The following is a 20,015-nucleotide window of genomic DNA, read 5'->3' as shown; positions in this document are numbered from 1 at the left end:
GCTTAGGGCCCCTAGATCCCTAGCTAATTCCTAACAAGATTGCTAGTCTCAACATTTTGTTCCTAGATCATAGGAAAACCACCGCCAGCTTCCTTCTATGCTTTGTGGGCTGCCAGAAAGTTAACTAGATCATTTTTTTGAGCAACTTCAAGATGGTCCAAGAGTAGCTTCTACATCATCATAATTCAATTGACATGCTCCAATTTCTTGTCCTGAGTTTCTAGGTAATCAAAACAAAATATCATCATCAAATTTACCCTGGCGACAATGGTGAGATCCTTAGTAGTAATCTCCTTCACCTATTTCAATGCCTCTATTTTGGAAAGGAAACATTATTGAATTTCTTTAAAAGTCTTACCCTCTTGGTCAGTGTTTTCTATGATCTTCATATCACTACATTTGATGTCAAAAGTTAAGATTTACTTCAGACAATTCATCTCTTTTTATAACTCAGCACATTCATCCATACATTGTTCAATTACAATATTCCTCAATTCAAGGTTGGCTCAAGCTATGAACAAGAGATTCACGATATTATGGTCTCTAGGTTGATCAACCAAAAATATATTCACTCCATATTCTTGATCCTTTGAGATGTCACTTATGTATTCATCCCATTTTTTCTTTTTAGATTCCCACACATTCATCTCATATTTTAGAGCAATCACCAAATTTTCTGCTTTGGCGTTGGTGTTGGTGAAATGGGAGAAATAACTAGTTTCTTGAGCATTAACAACACTTAACCATTTATCATAAGAATGAGTGACTAACCTATCCCATTTTCCCTATTCAATAGAACCCTTATTGGTGGGAGAAGTAACATCAATTATAGAAATTGCATTTGGCTTGGTTTCTATATTTAGATGTTGAAGTTCACAAAAATATTCTACCATTTGGCACAAGGATTGCTTGAGTTATTTCTTATCCCTTTTGTTTTTCCATAAACAATGAGAGATCCTAGAATTGCCACGATATGGCTCTAGAGGTGGGGCCAAGGGTGGTCTTTTCCATGAAATAATCTTGAGGAAGTACATCATCTAGACTCTTATCAATTGCTGGCTTTAGAGCATTTGCTACCCAATGTCCAATATTTTTGTCAATGTCTAGTATAGTTTCAACCTTCAAATTCATCATTTTAGGGGTTTTTCCAAGGCATTTTCTTACCATGTCCTCAACTAGGAGGGCTGTAGAAATCATACTTATTTTCATTCCTATTGATAAATCAAACCAATTTGGAACCAAATAAATATCCTTTGGAGGAGGTATTTGAAAAGCAGAAGAAGTATCAATTTCCATTGAACTCAAGGTATTGGCCCCTTTAACCACTTGCTTACTTCCTTGATCTATTTCGTTACTTGATCTCTTAGTTATAGAGTTCTCCCTTAGATATATTTTAGTAGACTTTGTATAAGCTTTCTTGATAGAGCTCTGCCGACTTAACTTCTTGCTATGTGAATAGGTCCACTTGATTGAGGGAGGGATTTGAACAAAACTTTGAACAATTATTTCAGGTTCAATACTTTGCTTTAGCAAACTTGTAGTGTAAGAGGGAATAATTTCATTAGTGTCATCAATATATATATATATATATATATATATATACACATATATATACATATATATATATGTATATATGTATATATGTATGTATATATGTATATATATATATGTATATATATATACATATATACATACATATATACATACATATATACATATATACATACATATATACATATATATATATATGTATATATATGTATATATATATATATACATACATATATACATACATATATACATATATATATATATACATATATATATATACATATATACATATATATATATATACATATATACATATATATACATATATATACATATATACATATATATATAAATATATACATATATATACATATATATATATATATGTATATATGTATATATATGTATATATATATATGTTTGCCCAAAAAGATATCTTGAACTCTCTTAAAACCTTCTGGGTTTTTAACCTTCTATAACAAGGGGTAGTATTCATAAATGGGCATGTCCTAGTTCCACATCTAGTGAGGTAGGCATTTCCATTCTCTTCCATAAGCTGGAATGTAAAACATATATGATGACATATAAAAACCAGAGGTTGTAAATGCTTGAGAAAGCTCCTCTTGCAATCTTGTTGCTATAATGTCAGTCCAATTACTAAACTTATCCTTTCCTAGAATAGTTTAGATGAAAAAGTACATCTAATCCAAATGGAAGGTAGGAGAGTTCCCTTTCACTTTGTTAATTAGGGTTATGATGTCTTTAATTTATTGGATCATGTGCTCTTTGGTCAAAGGATCTGGAAGATGGGAACTACCTCTTTCAATCTTGAGTAACCAACCCTTAGCAATTAAATTATTTTATTCATTGGCATTGGTAGTGAATTGGGCATAAGAAGAGTTTAAAGTCCAATCTCCATAAAATTTGTGTTGGGGAAATTCTCAATGAGCTCATAACATCAACTTTTCTCAAATATAACAAAACTTCACCACTGTATGTGCGGATACACCTTTCAGCATAATCCTACCCATCATAGAACACTAGAACCAATTTTGGGAAGGGGATAGGATAAGGAAAGAAAAAGGCTTGCAACAACCCACTCCTTGAGACCCTTTTAGATATTGACCGAGGTTTTGCATTGGAGAATCTAGCCACTAACTTGCTAATGTCCTCATTATCCAAGAATGTATCCTCAATCTTGGGTAGAAAACTACTTATGGCCAACAGTTTGTCTTTGTCAGGTAATTTGGGAAAAAATGCAGCCATGAAGGATTTGAGATTGACTCGTAGCAAGTACAAAAAAGACCAAAAGAAAATACATAGAAAAGAAATCAATCTATAGAAAAGAAACAACACTCAACATAAAGAAAATGGAGAACTAACTATGTTGGATATAAAAGAATTGTTGATAATGTGGCCTACCTCTATCTCCTTGTATCTCTAGACAAAACAATTTTTTAAACCTTAAACAACTAAGGAAAAATGTAAAGAAAAGAGCCTTTTAAGGCATGCAACCTAGAGGGAAAAGTGTAGAAATACAAAGAGCATAGTTGAGAAGATAGGTTACTTTCCATCATTAATTGTTCCTTCAATTTCACACATACCAAAGCATATTTCATCATCATTACCATAAATTACCAATAAATGTGTATTTTTCCCATGATCCTGAGAAAGAAAAGAAAAATCCTCTATATCACCACTTGCTTGGACATGTGTCTCTACCACCGAGAACATCTTGTCCCTTAAACTATGAGAAATTAAGCTACTTAATAATAGTTATATGTTCAAGTTTGTGCACCTTAAAATTTTAGAACTAATGCACATAATGAGATAGAACTCTATTGAGTGAGATATTGAACTTAAACATAAAGTGTTCAAAGTTCAACTTTGATAATGAGCAAAAAGGTCCACTGGTTGACAATTTAACTTAAGTCTAGATTGACTTGACACTTTAAACCTATGAACTAATGAACTATGAACCTTTGAACATAGTGTGTTTAGAGTTCATTTTCAATTTGAGGTTCATGCTAATGATGTAATTTTTTAAGAGGAAGGGGTTCGAAGACTCTAAACTAATGAACAAATTGACTTCTTAGTTCACATTGGGGACTCATTTATGAAAAGATGGTTTTATTTCAACATGCGACAAATAGATGTGATGTGGCTAATATGTGGGTAACAATTGTAATGTTCTTAAAAGATAAATCTAATTCTTTTCAAAATTTAAAATGGTATTTCACTAAAATTGACAAGTAAACAAGGAAGAATCTAAAATGCCAGAGATTAGATAGAGAAGGTTAATTCTTCTCAAATGAATTCAATGAATTTTGCAATGAAAGAGGAATCAAAAGACATGTATCAACACCTAGAACACTAGAGAAAAATAGTACAGAAGAAAGAAGGAATATATCCATCATGGAATGTGCAAGAACACTAATGATTGAGAAAAATGTTGGACCAAAATACCAAAGAGAAGAAATCAACGCAATATTTCATACACTAAATTGAGTTCAAGTGAAGAAAGGTACACATAAAACACCTTATGAATTATAGTATGGGTACAAGCCTAATGTTTTTTTATCTTAGATTATTTGGAAGAAAATGCTATATCTCGAAAGATGTAAGAAAAAGAAAGCTTGATGCAAAAAGTGATGAAGGTATATTCCTAGGTTACTCCAATAAGAGTAAGGCATATAAATGTTTGAATCTTAATACTCACAAAGTCATAGAAAGTACACATATGAAGATTGACGAGTTTATAGAAAGAAGTGAAGAACAAAGTAGCAAGGAGCCTAGAGACTACAAAAAGTTTTTTTACTATGAGGAGGAATCTAAGACTTTACCATAATCAATTGGAGCTAAGTCACATAAAAAGGCACCCGAGTTTGAGACAAAGGCACCTGAGTCCCAAAAAAAGGCACCCATTTCATAGACATAGGCACTCGAGTTACAAAAAAAGGCACCCAAGTCATAGAAAGAGGCACATGAGTTTCAATTAGATCAGCTAGAGGAGCCCAAGAAAAAGGTTGAAGATCATGGAGAACCAAGTGAGCCAAGTTTAGAATCAAGAAAGAAAGATCCAAGACTTGAAAAATATGTTAGAAGACATCATGCACATAAACAAATAATTGGAGGAGAGACATATTACATACTGAAAAGGAGAAAATTAAAAGGTACATGTTTTCTCAGTGAATTTGAATTTGATGATAGAAAAAACACTAGTGAAGGAACATTATTTCTTGGAATTAGATTAGTATCTTGGACAATCAAGAAGCATAACTATATTACTCAATCAATAGTAGAGGCAGAGCATATTGTTGCAATAGTTATTTATTATAACATAATATAGATCAAGCAATTACTGTCAGAATGAAGGAGGAAATTAAGAAACTAGTGGTTATCTACTATGATAATACAAGTGCATTCAATATATCCAAAAACCATGTGATGCACACAAAGACACAACGCATTGAAATCAAGTATCATTTCCTAAGGGAATTGGTTCAAGGTAAATAGGTGAAGTTGAAACATGTGAACACTATAGAGAAGATACAAGAAATATTTACTAAATCATTACTCAATGATGAATTTATGTATCTAAGAGGTAAACTAGGGGTTATTCCCCTATTTTATGCTCAATAAAAACACAAGATAATGATGCATTAACCAAGTGCCATTCAAAATCTATCTAGTTGATGCAGCTTGTCACACATCAGGTGTGAAATGCAAAGCATATTGCACATGAATTAGTAGAAAAAGGTACATAGTAACTTCAAAGTTTGTATCCTTTGAAATTTGATGTAAAAAAGGGAGAGTTTAGTGTCAACAAGGAATAGTTGATGTCAAAGAAGAAGATAGAGAGTTTTGTATCTCAGAAGGAAAGTATTTAGATGACACAAGTACATAACAAAGTGATGATAGATGTATGAGGGAGAATTTATTTGGAAGAAGTTGAAACAAATCCAGGAAAGATCATAGACGGAGTTGGTATGGATGAGAATCATGATGAAATTAAGGATATTATCTAATTGTTCATACTTGTATTGGTGTATGTTGACATGTTGTGTTGCCATCAATTCCAAAGAGGGATATTGTTGGAAACAATTCTTCAATTGCATGTTGTCATTGATGTTATATAAATGTCAATATTAGCCGAGCAATGAAGAACTTGAAGTATTAACCAAGCATATTTAGTATTGACTAAGTAGTTGGGTAATGAAGGGAATTCAATGCTAATTGAGCAGTCAAGAATTGAAGATGATCCAACTTGCATTTTTAACCAATTGGTCAAGCATCAAAGGACTTCAAATGTTAACTAAATGATCGATCTTTGTATTGACTGAGTGACAACATAACACACTTTTCTAATAACAAATCGATTGAGGTAGACTATTTGGATGTTTAATGACCATTTGAAAGTGTATTCAAGTTGATTTATCAAAGTTTATGATATATAAGAAAGGTTAAGTAGTGAGGAGAAAGTGTATAAGAAAAATACATTGAATAAAATGGATATGTGATCAAAAGGAAAGATAGAGTAGGAAAGTGTGGAAGATAAGCTACAAAGAATATTTCAATTAGTAAGGATTTGAAATTCAAGCTAGAAAAGAGATTTGAGTCTACAAAAAGAGTTGCTTCATACATAAGGTCAAACTATTGTTACCTTCTAACCATTGTAGTAGTGAAGAAATCTCTTAACATAGTTTACTTAGCAATCATATTGTAAATCCTTTAATAAGGTGACATTTCAAGTTTTAAGTGTTTGAAAACCTCTAACTAGGCTACTCCTAATAGGGTGATCTAAATCCTCTAACAAGGTCATACTTAACAATATGTTTTGTAACCTTTAATAGGGTTGACTCCTAATGGGGCTCACTTCAGAAGAGTGAAAAATATTGTAACTAGTTGCTTGGTGATTTTTCCAAATTGAGTTTCCATGTTAAATCTCGGTGTCATCTATGCTCATGTTATTTTCTTTTTGCTTTATGTTTCTACAACTAAGTTACTAAAGGTTAAAATAGTTTAATATTCATAAGATTTATTTGTTAACTGAGTTACAATAATATCTTAGTTTTAACTAAGATGGATAGTATTTAATTATTAGTCAAAAGTTTGATTTGAGATCTAGACACAAGGAATTGTTATTGTGGTAACTGATCCACCCCTCCCCTTGTTAGGTTTAAACATAGACAAAAATAACAATTACATGCAAATATAAACAATATCAAAAAATATTGAATTTCACAAAAGAGAACACAAGAAACCAAGATTTAACGTGGTTCACCTAAACCCTAGGCTACATCCACAAACAACAAGTCCAATATTATTACGATCCAATAATTAGAACTTGATTACAATCCATAATCCATTACAACTCAATACTGCTACAAGAAGCAATTTTTGCATCACACATATGAAAATCTCTAACCTTAAGCCCTTTTAGACAAGCATTTTTGTTTCTTTAGGGTTATAATTAATTATTACATGTCAGCCAAAAATCTTGATAAAATAGGGTAGTACTTCCTTGATCAGTCACCACAAACTAACACCCCTTTGAGTTACTATCTTCATTTCCAACATTTTTATCTCCTAGTCTCTTAATAGACTTGCTAGCAACCTTTCTAGCCTTAGCTCCAGTACTTTCAACATACAAAATTTCAATTTTCTCCATTTTAACCTTCCTATCAGTAGCAAGGAGCTCCTTACTAGTCTTGGTTTTATCAGAAGAGGACAAAGTTTGGGAAATCTAAGTAATTTTGAGAGGGGAAGGGGTATGGCTAAGAATTTGAGGGTGAAGACCCTAATAAAAGTTAAAGAGATGAAAAATGAAGGCCTAGTGGTAAATAGTGAAGCATTTTCCAGATAAGTGCAAAAAGTTGGGTCTTTGAAGTGTTTTCCTATTCGTGAAATTTCTTATCAATTGATGTCAAAATTTGATGCATTTAGAGATTGAATATAGAAAAACTTCAGAAATAAAAATTATAGGGTTTGGAATCTACTTTTTTAATATGTAATTTATTTGTGTACCCATATGATAGATTTTTTTTTATGGATCTTTAAAAGCACTTTTTAAAAATGCCTATTTTAGGACCATACCACACTCATGTAAGGACACCATAATTCGAGACAAATAAATGAATTTTTCTAAATCATTTTAAACTAAGTTACCTACCACACCAAAGATTGACAATAATATTTTTCCTTAATTTTTTATTGAATAATTTTGTTATTACTAATTTTTGATTGGCTATAAAGGTAAATTTCAAAAACTCTCATGTACAGACACCATAATTAGATCAATTTTTTATTTTTATTTTTAAAACTTCAAAAGAATTGTATGTTGATTGATGACATATACATTAATTTAAGAAAATTCATAAAATAAAAAAGTTATTAAAGTTTTAGTGAACCTTGCTACTTTACATTTAGGTACTACATTCGATTAAAAAAGAATGCAAAAATAGTAAGTAAAATAATAACACTATAAAATTTATATTTTTAAAATCAAGACAATGAGAGCTCTAATATATTTTTGTTTCATTAAAAAATTGATTGGCAAGGCCTTCTAAAAATTATGGCAAGGCATGAATTTGTCAATTTAATGCCTTAGCCAAATCTTGAGAGGTCAAGGAATAGGCTTGGTTTGACCAAGCGTATCTTGAATCAACATCTAAGGTAAGAAAAAAAATCTTGCCCCATGTTGTAAGAAATGGGCACCCATTATTTAAAATTCTAAAAATGGGTGCCCATTTTAAATAATTAAAATGGTGTTTAAAATGCATTTAAAACCCCTTGAAAAATATAAATATACATTTTTTAGAAATAGGTACCTATTTTTAAAGTAGAAAACATGTACCCAATTTTTGAAAAATGGGTACCTATTTTTTACTTTTAAAAAATGGGTTCCATTTCTAAAAAATTCAATTTAAAAATAAAATTAAAAATAAATACCTATTTTTTGAAAATAAAAATTGGGCACTCAATTATTAGAAAAATGAGTACCTATTTTTTAAATGTAGGATCGAACATCTAAGCCTAATATGGGTGCCTATTTTTTTAAAATGAGTACCCATTTCTAAAAGAGCATTATCTCAATCTATGGATTTCTATTGAATTGAGACCCAACTTCTTGCTTCTACCCTACCCTCTTCCCTTTTCTTTTGAATGTTCCAAACACAATCTTCCATTGAATGCAATAACATGTAAGGAAAAGAGATACATTCCCTATTCCTAAAATGGTTAATATTGGGGAAGTGGTAATAATAAATCAATTTATACATGTCTTCCATGTTAATATACCTCATTATCACATAGAAAACCATATCCCAAGGTTTTGGAATCTCTACATGAGCAAAATTGCCATGGAAATGAATCAAGGCTTCATTAGGTTGGAAAAAATTTCACAAGTTCGTCTCATCCATGATCCTCAATTGCTTCCTCTATTTTTTCCCTCTAAAGAATGACTAGTGGCATTCACTATTAGCTCCTCTATAATTTCATATGAAACTCCATTAATATACACCCAACAATTCTTCTGGGAGTCAAAAAACTACTAGGATACCTTCTCATCATGGCCTTTGATGCACTCCATAAATTAAATTAATCCTCCTTCCTTCAAATAAGTCCACACAACCTTATTATCCCAAATGGCTTCTTCAATTCTAGTTGGCTCAATTTGAGCATTAGCATTCTCCATTGGTTCTTCATCCCCATGCTCAACTACCAAATCGTCCACAAATTTTGTCATCTCCATAGCCATACTACCAAAAAGCTCAAGAAATATGCCAAAAGAAGCTAGAGAAAAGCCTTTTGTTTTTTGATAGCTCTATTGGGTCTCAAAATTAAAGCTTTGATTTTGAGTACCACCCTAAAAATCAAGCCTTGTAAGCGCTTTCTAATGCATGTGTACCTTGCTGCCCATTCGAGGCCTAAGAGGTGTTTAATGTTTCTAACACCTTGCATCTATTATATCCAATCATCCCATAAAGATAAATCTCCATTCCAATTCATTCCATGAAGTTTTATTTTGAGCAATGTTCAAATCTGTACTTTTTCCAAAGTGTCAAATAATGATAGGAGACTGTGTTTGTAATTGAATATCTCGCACCTAGTAATGTTTCATGATTTTCCAATTTGGGAGCATTTAGTATCAATACTAGAGAACCTATGTTTTATAGTTTAAGTCATTTTGATATGTTTTGACTAGGTTTTGAATCCCTCAAAGTCGGTCATTTATTGTTGTCATGCTAATGCTAATTATTCAAAATTTTGGGGGGCCTTGTTCGACTCATTATAACTTTGACCTAGTTGACCAAAATGAGAAAATTCATTTTGTACTATACTTTTGAGGTCAAAGACTTTATATGTTTCAGTTTTGAGCTTATGATGAATTTGTTTGATAAGTTTTTGAATGTGATTCGAAATACAATTTTAGATGTTTGACTAGTGTCAATAAATGCGGATTAGTTGGTACCCCTGTTTGTGATGTCATAACTCAAAATCCATGATAGGTGAGATCAAATAGATTGTACCACTATGTTCTACTTTGAAAAAACTTTGAGTGCACACCAATTTTAAAATCTTGATGAATCCATCTACACACTTTTCCAAGTCCTTTCCATTCACAAAAAATGCTTTTCTACCATTGTTCCCAACTCTACAAATTTGAGTAGCCCACTTTGATCGCTTGCCATTTTTGTCCTATTATTTTTCATGAGACCTAATACTAGATTTCTATTTTCATCATGACAATGAACTAATGCCCCAATTTCCATGCCCCCAAGTGTTAGTCTACCTAGTTTTCAAAGCCAAATCTGAGCATGTTTCATTGTTTTCTAACACGTTTGCTTGTAGGTAGTTTTGAGAGGGAAAATTTGATGGTCAATATATTTTGACTAAGAATTCCTCATGAGAAAAGATTCAATAGGGAAAAAGTATGTAGAATAGAGAATTAGTATGTTTGATTTCAAAGCTTGGTAAGGTGTTTTTGTTAGTTTTTAAAACCAGTCAAAGAACCTCTTGGCATGAAGTTGATAGTTAGTAAAAGGAGTTAAAATGAGCTTAATGGATATTTCAATGATGTAGTAAGGGTTAAATTTGATTACAATCAATATCAGAGGCTCATTGAATCATTTTGAATTTTTTTTTTTTTAAAGCCAGACACACTCGAGGCTAGCTAATTCAATTTGAGAAGATAAGGTTTGGAAGGTGAAAATAAAATGGAATTGAACATATTGAAGAATTTTAAGGGGGAGGTGTGGGTAGCAATTCTTTTTAGAATGATAAATTTTATGCATTAATGAATTTATAAGCTGTTAGATGATCAATTTAAAATGATAATGATATTATAATAATTGTCAAATGCTCATTGAATCATTTTGAAAATTTAAGTGTTTGAAAACAATTTTTTTTTAGTTGAGCCAACACAGGGGCTGGCTAATTCCATTTGAGCATATAAGGTTTGGAAGGTGAAAATAAAATGGAATAAAACATATTGAAGAATTTTAAGGGGGAGGTGTGGGTAGCAATTCTTTTGAGAATGATAAATGATATGCATTAATGAATGTATAAGCTATTAGACAATCAATTTAAAATGATCTGACACAATTATTTTTGAAACAAGCCAAATAATAAAGTATAATCTTTTAGTGTTTTCTTCAAGATCAAATCGTATTAGGAGGTAAGTGTTGATTAAACCCAATATTATCTATCCTTTTCACTAGAGAGAAAGTAATAAAATGAGTCTCAATATTTGTAATTCAGAGCGAGCAGTGCTAGAGGATTCCTTGGACAGGGCTACCAAGGAGAAAGAAAAGGTTGGTAAGGAGCTTGTATTATTAAAGTAATTATTAAGGGATTTTGATTCAACAATACTAGAGCTGAAGCAACACAGAATTAAACTAGAGACAGAAGTCATATTTCTACAATCCAAGGTGAATGATAAAAATGATGAATTGATATGGCTTCATGGCAAAAATAATGAACTTAAACATAGGTTTTTAGAACAAGAATCTAAAATAGAAGACCTAATGAAATTCTTAGCTCACTCTAAAGATCTTTTGGAGAAGGCAGAACTAAAAGCTTCTTAGCTTCAAGCAAGAAATATTGACTTAGAAAAGAAGTCGTTAGTTATCCAAGAGTCTGTACAAATAGCAAATAAAGAGAATGAATTGATGTAAAAGTAGTTGGCTAACAAGGCATAGGAGCTAGATCTATCAAAAATACAAATGAAAGAGCTTTTAATAAAGCTATAAAATGCAATGTTTTATCTTGAGATTTGAACAAAAAGTGAAGCAAATTACTTGAGAGAAAATATGGAGCTTTCTGTCAAGATATCATTATTGGAAATAGAGATGGAAACTGTTATGAATGAAAATTTGGAAATCATTCATAATCTTGAGGAACTTAAAGTGTTCAAAGCTGAAGTAGAAGACTATTTGGACAACACTAATGAGGAAAAAGTGGAACTTGGTAAGGAGCTTGGTCTGCTAAAAGAAATGTTAAGGAATTTAAATTTAGAGCTAGATGAGCTAAATTTCCACATAGATGAATTAGAGATAATAGTCATAGTTATGGAGTCCAAGATGGATGAGAAAATTTGAGAATTGATATAGCTTAATAATGAATGCATTGAACTTAAGAATGGGCTCTTAGAGAAAGAAGTAATGACAAAAGATTTGAGAAGACATTCAATGCAATTGAAAGAGCTGCATAGAAGGCATAACATGAAGTCTCTCAACTCCATGTGTAGAAGAAAGAAATGGAGGAACATTCAATTATGGTGCAAAATTCATTTTGAATTGCATTCATCCAAGAGCAATTTGAAATGAAGGAGCCCTCCCCAATCTACTTGCAAATCGATGCCATCAGGGAAGCCATTTATCCCACATTCACTATGAAGGAGCAGTTTATAATGTATAAATACTATTACACTCAATATGTTAGGTGTCTAAAAAGACAATGCCTTTTGAAGGCAGCTCATGAGGAGGGGCCCACTATTGCCAGTGGAACCAAAATCAATGTTTTTGACTTGTAGGGAACACTCACTAGAAAAGGGTGCCCAATTCTAGTGGTCGCTATGTCACCATAAAAAACTGAGAGAATATTTTTAGTAGCAATATGGTGACCTCCTAGAAATAAAAAAAATAGTGGGAAATGTTTCAAAGTAGTGCATAATGTTATGTGGGGCCTGCTTGGATTGTGATGACAAATTGGAAGTGGACAAGTGGCATCAGTGGATTGGAGAAATAAAGGGAAAATGAATAAAAATTAAAGTTCATAATTATCTCAACTTTTTCAATGCACAAAATTTCAAAGAATGAAAAATTTAATTGATTTAAGATTCTATATAGTTTTAACTATGTAAGATTTTAAATTTTTCATTTTTAAAACTTAGTTCATGGCCTAGGGCCTAAAAAATTCAAATGCATCTTAGAGGCATGATTTTTTTTCCAAAATATGGACTTCAATATACCGTTGGAATTGGCAAGAGATGAGCTATCCATTTTTGGAGCTAGTTTTTACACAGGTGTTAAGGAATAACTATTACAAGGGGTTTTGTATTTTTAGTGGGATGCTCAGTTGTAGGCAATGATTTCACCAGTACAGTTACATAATTCATTTATGATACACTTGATATTTTTTGTTGGCTTAGTATGTTCAAAAATTGATAGATAATGATACATTTTGCCTCTAGTATTTCACAATTTGCATGCTTTTTGATGGAACTTTTTAGAGATTTTGTCTTATGCAAGTAGTTATTTTTCCATAAAGTGCTGTAGATATTTTATGCTTTTAGGAGGTAAAATGAGGATGATTTGATTTCCTAGTTGTTGGGATAGATTAGAGAGATATTTTTAACTTCTTGGGAAAGTTTTCCAAGTGGACACATGGTGGTTGTAGAGCAGATCTGCGAATTCATTCCTTCTATATCTTTCTTTCTCTCATTCATTGTAAGGGTTGGCAATTTTCTCTATGAAACTAGTAGGGTTCCAATTTTTACTATGAGACCAGTTGTTGTTGATTTTACTTTCTATCTATTAAGCACAGCTCTAGCTATGAAGGCCACACATGCACTCTTGTGCAAGTTTTTAGTTCCCTTTCATGCATTGTTTCTCTAAGATGATGAACATTGATGATAGATCAAGTAGTATTGTTGGAAATATAGGATTAACTAAGAGGGGGGGGGAGGGGGGGGTGAATCAATCACCACTAAAATAAATCCTAGATCCCTTAGATGTCAACCATAAAAAATGATTTATGCTATTATTCAATAAATACACAAAAATATTGTAACTCGGTAAATGCAGAGTGTGATTTACTTTTAATTGATCTTAAAATATTCATAGTAATTAATTTGCAAGCATAAGAGAAAAAACATGAACACATGAGACACTAGGATTTAATGTGGAAACCCAATATGGGAAAAGCCACCAATGTAACTTTTTACTATTTTCACTCTTTTGAATTGAGTCTTGTTAGGAGCCAACCTAGTTAAAGGTTGCAAAACACACTATTAGGTGTGATCTTGTTAGAGGATTTAATCACCCTATAAGGAGTGGCCTTGCAAGAGGTCTTAAAAAAATTCAATGGAACTGTCACCTTGTTAGAGGATTTACAACTGGCTGTTAAACCAACTTTGTTAAGAGATTTAGATCGCTGCTACAATGGTTAGAGAGTAACAGTGAAATGACCTGATTGTGATGAAACTAAATTTATGATTATAGATCTCTATTCTACTTCATACTTGATCCTTCTTGATCGAATAAGACTTTTCTGCTCCACAAGGATACCTGCTTATCATTCTAGTTTGCTTTCACCTCTTTCTTTCTCAATTTAATCAACACATGTGCACACACTAAAAATCTCAACTTGACCTTTCATTTATATCATCTAGATTATCAAGTTGGCTTAATTAAAAATTACAATAACCAATAATCATTACCATAGTTAGCTAGAAACAATACTTAAAATAAATAAGATTCTTATACCAAAACAAAAAAATCCTTCATTGGCCGACCTTGCTTGGTAAACATTGGTTCTAAGATGATTTCTTGTGTTAACCAATAGAAGCTTAGTTAACATAGCAATTTTGAAAAAATCCTATGGCAACCAAGTGAAATCAATGAACACTGACTCTGTTCAACTTTCCTTCACTAACCATGAGAACTCGGTTAACACTTTTTCCTTCCTAAATTATTTCGACACCCAAGTGAGCTCTGTAGATACTGTCTTCACATACTAATCTTTAGGAATGCTTAGTAGAAAAGGAAAACTATCTTGCTGAGCAAGTGAGCTCGGTAAGCACTGACTGACAACTGATATGACATTTGTATAACATCAAAGACAACACACAATTAGGTAATTGTATCGAACAATATCCTGAGTTTTATTTAGTGTTACTAGTTAATGTATTCAATCTTTCTAAGGATAGATACAAAAGGGGATTTACACTAAATTATTTGTGTTCTCTTATTCTATCTCCTAATTCTTCATATGCTATTAAATTTTTAATTGAATGAGTAAGGTTCATTTAATTTCAGACAAATTGGATGAGTTGTGTAGAAAATCTATTGTTACTTTTAATTCAAGGAGTTAAGTAAATGCTTCAATGATTTGATAGGGTTTCTGGGTGTATGGAGGGGATGCTAGTAAGAATGGAGTTTGGGGATTTTAGTTGATAAAATTAATTGTAAGGAAATCAAGTTAGGTCATCCTATTGGTAATGACTCTGTTTTGCAATGGATAAGTAACTGATCACTAAATCAAATGCAAGCTGACATGAAGGTCATTTGCAAAAATCTTTTTAATCAAAATTAGTTTAGTTTTCCATGTTTTGTAGTGGGCTGAAAGGAATTAAAGCTTAGTTAGCTTATGGGTTCATAGGTTATGATTTGTATCGATTTCATTCCTATGTTATTGCATAAGTATTAGAAGACATATGGGTTTCATCTACTATTAATAGGTTTAGATTATATGTTTATTTGTACTAGTACCATATACTAGAACCTCAAGGTTGACTCACCTAGGTTTTGCAGAGCTTGAAGTGAAGAAGGAGTTATGCCTTATAGTTGGCCCATGACTACAGTCAAGTGCATCCATCATAGGAATTTTCTAGCATTAGATGTATTGGTCTAGTTTCTTGGTTATTTTTAAATCTATTAAATTAGGAGCCAACAAGATCAACTTGTTAATGAAATAGGCTATGGTGCATTGATTAAACTTAGTGTTTCTTTGAGTGAAAATATAATACAATTTATTTAACTCATGCCACCCCATCTCCTTTCTATAGCCCTTCCCTAAAAATGACCATTGATATTTAGAAAGATCCATCCACTAGGATTGCAAAAAATTATTCCAAAGCTTTCCTAGGGTTACAAATCTATACTTAGCATGACTTATCATAATTAAGATGATTAACAAAGAGGTGAGCCAGCTTAAATTCATTATCATAAGAACCTCTTCCTTATAGGGAAACATAATTAATGTTGAAATCACAATTGAAATAATTGTTGTATTATTATTGATGTCAAATCTATTGATGAGACATGTTTCTATTTGACCTTAATGTCATATCTATTTTTTCGATGAAGAGGATTTAACAGATTGATCATAACAAAAGCACCAAGAGGAAATGTTGAGTTATGAAAAGGAATCTACAATGGAGATTTTATTAGTTAGACTATGGAAGGACAAAGTGATTGTTTATATCATGTTGATGTTCAAGTCTTTATAGTACAAGTCAAGATGTATCACTTATGTAAAGCTTGATCGAGCAAGAGAATTAAAGATTGAGGAATTTTGATGTACATGTTGAGTGATGCTAGTGTTGACCAAGTTCAACTACAAGCCAAGAATTTCAGTGTTGACCGAGCATTAGTATTAGTTGAGTGATAGTTGATGTTGAGCTCTTCAACAACCAAGCAATTTAGTGATGACTAAGTGCCAGAACCTAGTGATGGCCAAGTAATGACATTTTGAATGTGTATGAGGAATCATGATTTCTAGCTGACTCAGTTGATTTCTTGGGATATGGAAACCATGTTAAAGATAAGATTGATGAGTTGGATTGTTTAATTCAAGGAGAGGATTATGTATGATACCTAATGATTGAATTCAATGAGAATTTTCTAGAAAAGAAGGAAGATGAAAAAATTCAATGAACTTGATGAACCAAATTGAAAACCCTAAGGATCTATGGTGATCATGAAAATGAAAAAAGACTAGAATTGCCTATTTAAGGAGGTGGAAAGACAAAATTTGGAGTATGAGTGAGAAAGCACAAGAAGGAGTAATATAAGAATGAAGTGTGAACACAAAGATTTAAAGAAAAGAGTCTATGCATGTTTCCAGTGAGAAGAAACAAAGCTACTAAAGTTGATAAGTGAATCTAAGTAGAAGGCTTTAGTTTTTTGTGAAGAGAAGGATGATTTATTGAAGTGTTTAAAGCTTATTATGGAATCAACACATGAACTAAAAAGGGATCTAAAACAACAAAGTGATTTGTAATCATTCAGATCAAACCCTACTATTTTCATTGTAATCATTGTACATAGTTTGTATTGAAATCCTTTTTAATCAAAGGTTGACCTAACCGTCATTAAAGGACTTAATAGTCTATGTAAATCCTTTCGCAAGGTGACATTTTAAATGGAATGATCAAAGTCCTCTAGCAAGGTCACTCCTAATAGGGTGATTAAATCATCTAACTAGGTCACATTAACAATATGTATTGTAAACTTTGACAGGGTTGCCTCCTAACAAAGCTCACTTAAAAAGAGTGAATATGGTGACATGTTGCTGGTTGTTTTTTCCAAAGTGAGTTTCCACCTTATATCCCAATGAAAAACTTGTGTCAAAAATTTTATGGTGTTTCACTTTTCAACATTTATATTTAGCAAGTCTATTATTTTAGGATAGTGAACTACTAGAATTTTGTTTATCAGTATATAGTAAAGACCAATTTACAACAAGATAAGTAGAACATAAGATGTTTAATGTTTTATTTTTTAAATGGTACATATGGACCTTGAGTAACTAATTTATCCCCCTCCCCCCCTCTCATCTATTCTAAAAATTCTAAAAATTTGTAGTACATCACAATGCTTATAAAGAGAAGTTTAAGGTACTTAAAACTAAAGATCATGACTCACAAAAGGGAGCTACCAAATGTGAAAAAGGAGAACTTTCCTACGTAGAAAACATTGATGAGGCTACATATATCTAGTATCAGTGATGTTGCAATAAGCTTTTTGGACAATAAATATGTGAAGATAATAACTATTCCTATGATTTCTCAAAAACTAAAAGAAAAGCAAGATCAAAATCAAGCAATGTTGGAGATTTCCTCATGCCTAAGCTTTAATGAGTTTGATGAATGTGATAGTGCAAAACAGATGTGGAACAAGCTCAAGACCATATATAAAGGAGATGACAATGTCTTGAGAGCCAAATTAGAAAGCCTAAGAGGAAAATTTGATGAAATGAGAACGATGGAAGGTGAGAACACAACATAATATTGCAAAAGAATCAAAGAAGTTGTCAATGTGATTTGAGGTGCAAATTTAGAAATCAATGATGAAACAATGATAAGAAAGGTATTGAGGACTCTACTCCCTATATATGTCATTAGAGTTTCTGCAATACAAGAGTTGAGATGCACTCCATGTAACACTTTGAATTTAGAAGGTGTAATTGGTAGACTTACTAGTTTTGAGATGTCCAACTTTGATAACTACACACTTGCTACTATTGAATATGCTTTTAAGTCACAATTGGTTCATAGCAAAAGAAAAGGAAAACATGTGAAGAGTGATAGTGACACTTCTGATGATGAACTTGATGAATTTGAAGCACTTATTACAAAAAAATTTGGAAGAGGTAGAGGTAAATAAAAAGGTGAATTACCTACTATTTATTTTTTATGCAACAAGGTTAGTCATATAGCTGTAAGGTGTTCTAAAAGAGAAGATATAGATGAAAGAAAAAAAAGAAAGTACAAAGGAAGAAGGGATGACCAAGACTACAAGAAGAACAAGGATGACAAAGGTAAGAAATATTGTTATATTTTTGAAGAAGAAACTAACATTGAATCTAAAAATAATGATGATGAAGTTGTCTATGTTGCTATGAAAGAAGATTATGATGAAGATAAGAAAATTGCTTTAATCTCTTATGTGAACAAAAGTGATAGATGGATAATTGATAGTGGTTGCTCTAATCATATGAATAGATCAATAGAAAAAAAATTGAGGATATTGGACCATTAAAGGTGGATATATTAAATTTAGTAATGATATTCCATGTGTTGTGAAAGGTAAAGGAACTATTCAATTAATTGACAAAATCAAGTATGACAATGTTTACTAGGTGGAAGGAATTGATTATAATTTGTTGAGTGTTTCACAACTAAGCAAATAAGGATATAGAGTTCAATTTCATCACATAAAGGTCAAGATATATGATTCTAATGGAAATCTAATTGGAATTAGTGATTAGACAAGATGTAACTTGTTCCATCTAGATTTAGCTTATGAGACATGTTTGTTTGCACAACAAGAAGATGTTTGGCTATGATACAAAAGGTTATGTCATGTAAAATTTGATAACTTGGTGAACATTAGTAAAATGAGGAAAGTAAGAGGGTTGCCAAAATTAAAGAAGCCTAAAAATGCCACATGCAAACAATATCAATTAGGAATAATGATCATGTCTAGTTTCAAGATAAAAACTATACATATAGTGATATTCTAGATTTGGTTCATATTAACCTATGTGAACCTGTTGATTTTCAAAGCTATTTTGGAGATAAGTATTTCATTATATTTGTTGATAGTTGTAGGGACCATTTGCTATTGCACCAAAAGACATGACTGTTAGTGAACATGGAACACCACATAATTAACCACCTATGGGCAGGGGAGCATGTCGCATCACCCAACAATCTCCCCCTTGACATACATACCAGGTGCTTATGTAGGTCGAGAAAGCACCGAGGAGATTTGAACCCATGACCAGGCCAAAACTAGGCTCTAATACCACTTGTAAAGAAACTTGGCAACAAAGAATATAACCATTTCCACATAACCCATAATAGATCTGAAATAAATATAGAATTAAAATCCACATGCAAGAGAATAGACAACATACCCACAAAATTGTGACACAAGATATATCCTAGGAAACCCTCATTGAGGGAAAAACCCAGCCTCCAAAAGCATCCATCACCATGTATTATTCAGCAAAAATACCATTGCAATACAATCATGGAAGCCTTCATGGCCATAGCCACAATCGAGCAAACTATGTAAACAAGCATGAATCCACACATCCCATGCCATGCTTCCAACCTTCACAAATGCTCCTTTGGCTAACCTATCAAGCCTTGTCTTGCTCGAATCTTGCCTTACTCACTCTTACTCTCTCTACAACAACTACCCTTGTGGCTACTTATATAGTAGCAAGTC

This window comes from Cupressus sempervirens, chromosome 8 (genome assembly GCF_028749045.1).
Source record: "Cupressus sempervirens isolate cs-2001-9-10 chromosome 8, ASM2874904v1, whole genome shotgun sequence".
In the NCBI taxonomy this organism is placed as follows: Eukaryota; Viridiplantae; Streptophyta; class Pinopsida; order Cupressales; family Cupressaceae; genus Cupressus; species Cupressus sempervirens.
The sequence above is the reverse complement of the archived record's forward strand: the minus strand, read 5'-3'. Positions refer to the sequence as shown.